The sequence below is a fragment of the Brienomyrus brachyistius genome, chromosome 1 (assembly GCF_023856365.1).
Source record: "Brienomyrus brachyistius isolate T26 chromosome 1, BBRACH_0.4, whole genome shotgun sequence".
In the NCBI taxonomy this organism is placed as follows: Eukaryota; Metazoa; Chordata; class Actinopteri; order Osteoglossiformes; family Mormyridae; genus Brienomyrus; species Brienomyrus brachyistius.
Window position 1 is genome coordinate 4,139,962 of NC_064533.1, and position 6,000 is coordinate 4,145,961.

General features: G+C 48.1%; 1 protein-coding gene across 35 annotated transcripts in view; it reads right to left on the reverse strand.

The window, feature by feature from the left end:
• LOC125741707 (protein-methionine sulfoxide oxidase mical3a-like) overlaps positions 1-6,000 on the reverse strand; it is a 76,806-nt gene extending 70,806 nt beyond the window's left edge. For 21 of the 35 annotated variants that reach the window (XM_049012980.1, XM_049013247.1, XM_049013026.1 and 18 more), the window contains exon 1: positions 4,697-4,891. The gene's annotated coding sequence lies outside the window, so the exon portion shown is untranslated. Of the gene's footprint in view, positions 1-4,696; positions 4,895-5,981 lie in introns of those variants that run through there. The other 14 variants (XR_007397865.1, XR_007397868.1, XR_007397869.1 and 11 more) reach the window with 6 other exon arrangements.

Here is a 6,000-nt window from a genome sequence, read left to right on the forward strand (position 1 = left end):
GCACAAATCCAGGGCTTCCCAGCCACTAGTCATGTGGTCTTCAAATGGCAGATAGGGGAACTGTGTCATTCTTAAGATATTCCCATAAACCGTTGCGATGACATAATGCCAGTGAGGCTTTGAATGCATTTAGTTTCATGTTTATTCAAATTGCTCTTCTTTATATTTATCTGGAAAAATGGGTAATATTATAATTCCAGTCCAATGGGAATCAACCTGTGAATCGAATGTAGTATATGGCTGAAACATGACCACAGCTCAATTAAATTCATGGGCAGAAAGCTTCAGCTGTCTGCCTACCCGTGACAGCCCAGGTCTCCCTGACCCTGAGACATCCAATCAGCATCACTGTTTACTCTTGTGACTCTTAACTGCACAGCGTTCAGGGTACTGATGCCAGCCGTCTGATCTGAAATGCCTCTGACTGCAAGGAGGCCCAGGTTTAAGTCAGCTGTCACCACTAAAGATTTGTCATCAAAAAGTAAAAAAACAAAACAGCGTGCATGCCAAAAAAGGTGAGAGAGGTGCAGAACAGTCCCCAAGAATCCACATGACCCACCTCAGATCTTTCTTCTAAGAACATTCATAACTCAAACACTAAACCAGTTCAGTATAAGTGCGACCAGTCAAATGAAGATCGACATGCGTGACTCACTCGGGGAAAGCACATACAGTCAGTAAGTGTAGCATTTGTTTTAAGAAGGATGTCAACCAGAAAGATCAACATCCTAGCTGAACAGAGAGATCATAATTACCACATATTGGAAAGGACTACGGGGCAGCCACAGATTGGGAGTTGCCTGTCATTGTTGTTACCATAGCACCCACTCCACATGAACGTTCCAGCTGACCCTGAACTGAACTTGACATTGACCAGTGTCACTCACAGCTTGAGACAAGTCCAATGTAACCATAGTTTGCTCCTCTCGGAAAAGAGATAAACCCATTCTAAGCCCAGCAAGCACCCTTGACCTGCTCAAATACTCAGCAAAATAAACAATAAACTTGTTGAAACCACAACAGCACCTGTCTGACTGCATTGCCGGAATAATTTTTATCCTCTTCGAACCCAGGGCTCAGGGTAGTGCCACACACAGAACACCAAGAGATCAGCTGAGCCGTAAACACAGCGTCACCCCTAGAAGAATGACCATGTGACTTACTCATGCACTTGGTTGCTTTATCTGTGGCTTCTATTGTTTTTGGGAGTAGAGCATCAGAGAATACTCAGCCACCTCGGGGGAGGGGTGGAGGGCCTATGGATTGTGGTGTGGGGAGTAACATGACACTGACGCTCTTTGGTAGTCTTTGGCTCCCTGCCTTCCAATGCCAAAAACACATCTTGAAAACACAGGTCCCCCCCCCCCCCGCCCCATACACCCTCATGCCTCCAAAATTCAGAGGTTGGGTAGGTTCACTTTGCCAGCGTGTCACATGATCTAACAGTGACTCAGGGGTCTTCGGTCTTTCCCTGACTCTGGTACATAATTAGTCATTGTGAGAAGCGTTATACCGACTTATAAATTACCCACGATCACAAAAGATAAGGTACCATTGGAGAAGCCCGATAACTTGAAAGATAAACTGAAATATGTGATGGAATATGTATTAGCGTAGACCGTCACACAGAAAGGTCAGTGACAGCCTGGAGCCACATTACAAGTGGCGTGCCGATACCATGACTGACAGCAGCAAATGTCATCGACGCAGAATACCAGCAGACACCTATAATGCATGAGAGCCATATCCTTACAATGTTATAATGCCGTACTTACCTTCAGTTTGACTTGACATCATTGTTTATAAACATTCCCAGTGATGCGGCATGGTTTTGGATTGAATTTAGCAAGTGAATTTGATTTAAGAAGTTCCTTCATGGGTTTATTAAAAAAAAAAAAAGATGTTTAGCCCTGAAATCCTATGCTAGATTTTGGCATAACAAATCGGAACGGTATGGTACCGGAACTGAAATTTTCTAGGTCATTCAATGCGATACCCTCAAGCCACCTGTCTGAGCTGCTCGGAATAGAAAGGCCTTCATCTTGGACAAACGTGGTAAAATAATCCCACTGCCAAGCAGGTATGCTAACGGAACCAGACACAAGTCCAGCATCTACCATAACCCCGGGAAGCCCTCCTCGTGTGCGACAGCTGCCAGGAGTGTGGATTAGCGTGGAGTGACCGAGAATGAGGGTGATCAGAAAGGCTGACACCCCCCGAGGCTCCATCTGAGTGACATTCTGGCAGCAGACAAGCATGCGCTCGAGGGAACAGGAGCCTCTCCTCTGGATGCCTTAATGCTGGATCCTGGCCCCGCCGAGCCTGAGCTCGCTGGGCCGGCTGCCCGAGGCCTCGGACATCACTGCAGATTCTACGTATTACGCTGAAAGCTGAGACTTTCAGGTGCCGCTTCACTGGATTTGCTATCACTGATCATAGAATGGAATAAATAACCCCAGTTTTTGGTTGTATGTTACTGCTTAGGTTGTCTGACGATCATCTATGATCTATGAGAATATGTCGCACGGCTGAAATAGCATGTGTTTGTAAACATACAACTATATTTAACCTCGGTGTGCAACTGATGTGGTCCTACGGGCCACTTCATAATCATTCGCAGAAAATATGTTGGAAAATGACCCCAGATTTATTGCGTTCAGTGATTTCCTGTTGTCTGGACAAAGGGACTACAGTTATTGGATGATTTATGGCCCTCAGTGGGAGTCTCCTCACAAACGCCTGGCATAATTAAAGGCTTTAAGGAAACAAGTAGAAGGAAATAATGGCACAAGACAAGGATAAAACTTTGATCATCTGCTGACACTGGAAGTAGTAAAGCACTGAAAAAGCTTATATCCTGTACAGTAAGACTGGAGCAGCTATCACAGCTACCAAAAGTCAACGAAACAAGCAGTGTACCAATCTAAAATCTGCCTTACCACCCAAGCATTCCTCTCAGTCCATCATATTTGATGGATACAGAAGATACCGCCATAATTACCCAGAATTATGAGTGTGGGGGTCAGCCATGAGTCCCCATCATGCATCTTTGAGTCTTCATTAGACTGTTGGCTGACAAAGCACTGGCGTTCAAGTTTTTGCAACCCAGCAACTCACAGGGGAGGGGCTTGGCATACTGGCCAACCAGCAGAGAGAACTCTGTTCTATTTTTCCTGCCAGACCATGAAATAGTGTCTCCTGCGTGTATCCAGAGCACCAGAAAAGTAAAATGTAGGGACGCTAGGAATAGGAACCGCAGCAGTGAGCCAGTCCCAGACGCTGCTGCGACAGGATCTGTGTACTGGGTTTCAGAGCTAGCTCTCCGCCCCCCTGAAACACGCAGCAGGACCTGGCAAGGTGTGAACCAGTACGCCAAGCGCTGACTGCCATGACAGGCAACAACAGCAACAAATTTGCGCTAAGCTGAAAGAGCTCCCAGTATATAGACTTCATAATCGCTCCATCTTACATGCTTTTCCATTAATGTTTTTTAGCTTCTCCTAATTTGTAGACATCGCTTTTATTTTTTTGTCCTACACAAGACTAAGTAGAGAATGTAATTTTTTGTCTTGATTTAGCTTGTTAGCATTGCTAATTCTATTCCAACTCTCACAGCAATAAGGCTCCTTATGACTGCGAAGAATAGACCGTTTGTGCTCCCGGTCCTCGCCTTCCCCCGTCCTCATGACCACTATAAATATTTATCAGTGGCTTTTCTTCGGTACTGCGCTGCGTTTGTCTGCCTCCGTGTGTCAGATCTGTACACCCAGGCTTTCACTATCCCCTCCATCCCTCCCCTCCACCCACCCAGGACCTCGAGGCAGCATGGGGTCGCCGAGGGAGCCTGGCACACCCCAGAAATGATCTGCTGGATTCAAACGTGACTAAAGTCGCGGCGCTCGCCTCCCAGTTCGCATGGCTCGCCTTGGGACGCCAGGAGACAGGCAGCAGGAATGCCCCGTGGCGGATGCCTGCCCTATCTGGGGCCTCCATCTGCCAACAGTGTAAACAGCAGCTCCCAGCACATTTGACGTGCACGTCCGCATCGCCGGGCCCCGGACGGCCCTCATGTGAGAGGCACGCAGGAAGGGAGAGACATGGCAACAAAAGGACGACAGGCGCAGAGGAATGTCCCACATGCTCTGAGAGTGCCCGCCTGATGACGCCCCACTCTATCACTCTATCGTTAGTCCCTTCTCGGCCCAGGTTCAAAATTCATATATTTACAGTTTTCGCTTACATTATGCGTATCCTGTAAATAGCAGATGTATCCAGCAGGTCATACGCTGCACATACTGTATCCAGCGAACATGCATGTCCAGCATCAGCTCAGAGACACACAGATGCCCTGTTCTGGGTACGAGAACAGCTAGGATAACCAAACAACAAGGATGTGGCAGTGCGACCAGTGCTCGCAGTTACTGCCATCCAGCAAGCTAATGCAGAGCAGCTAAGCTGCAAGAAGTAGGGGAGTGAGCCAGGCAGCACCGGCGGGATCGTCTGCAGCGTGCATGTGCAACGCGCACAGACACACACACACTGCAGCGTGACAGGCAGACTGCAGCATGACAACCTGGGATTCTGGTGCAGAGCAGCATGTCCTGTAGTTCAGGCATGATACTGTTACACACACACAGACACACAAACACACTCGCAGACACACACATGGCCAGCAGCCTGTCAGAATGTTACTCACAAGCTCGCACTTGGGTTTTCTCTCACAGCAAAGAGAACATTTTCATTTCCTCTCTTCCCGCAGGATTTCAGGAGATGCGCAGAGTTGCCAGATGTGAAATGCTCGCTCTCATAATCCCCCTTCTCTCGTGCCCAAACAAAGAGGGTGTCACAGAAACACCCGGAGATCTACAGCGTCTGAGCTCTGACAGCGCACTGGCACCCCTCTCTCTCCGGCTCTATCCCTCCCCCTCTCTCTCACTCAGTCTTCCAAGGTCAGGGGAAGGATCTCGCTGGTCTCCTCCCACAGACCCAGCTTGGCCCCTCCCCTCCACAGCAACGAGCCTCTGCAGTGAAGTGTCGAGCCACATTAACCCTTGGACTGCCAACATGCTGCACAGCCTTAGAAATACCCCCCTTCAGGGTGTGTGTGCAAGACTTACCACCAGGTGGAGCACATGCTGCTCCACACTTCGGATGTAACACCTATCATTTAGCACACTTACGTTTTGGTTAAGGTAAGTCTGTCACTGCGTTTTATCATTTGAAAAAACAAGTACAAATAGTTTGAAAATGTCCAGTGTGACCTGACAGCTGCTTCTTTGTGTCGTCTGCTCCACTGCAAGGAAGAGACTCTGCTGATAGGAAATTTTAATCTCTATCTAGCTATAATCCAGACAAACGAGCTAATAAGCGATTTATGAATCAGCCCACATCTCTCAAAGCCCATGAACAGGAGGGCATAGGAAGAGAAAGAGAGAGAGATGGAGACAGAGAAAGAGAGATAGAAAGGGAGAGACAGAGAGAGACAAAGAGAGGGAGAGAGAGAGACAAACAGAGACAAGGGGACAGAGAGAGAGAGAGAGATGTGGATAGAGAGACAGACAGAGACAAGGGGACAGAGAGGGAGATGTGGATAGAGACAGAGAGACAGACAGAGACAAGGGGACAGAGAGAGAGAGAGAGATGTGGATAGAGACAGAGTGACAGACAGAGACAAGGGGACAGGGAGAGAGAGATGTGGATAGAGAGACAGACAGAGACAAGGGGACAGAGAGAGAGAGATGTGGATAGAGAGACAGACAGAGACAAGGGGACAGAGAGAGAGATGTGGATAGAGAGACAGACAGAGACAAGGGGACACAGAGAGAGAGAGATGTGGATAGAGAGACAGACAGAGACAAGGGGACAGAGAGAGAGAGACAGAGACAAGGGGACAGAGAGAGAGACAGAGAGAGAGAGACAAGGGGACAGAGAGAGAGACAGAGAGAGAGACAAGGGGACAGAGATCATCCTCCCATAATTACCTCTCTTGCTGCTATGGTG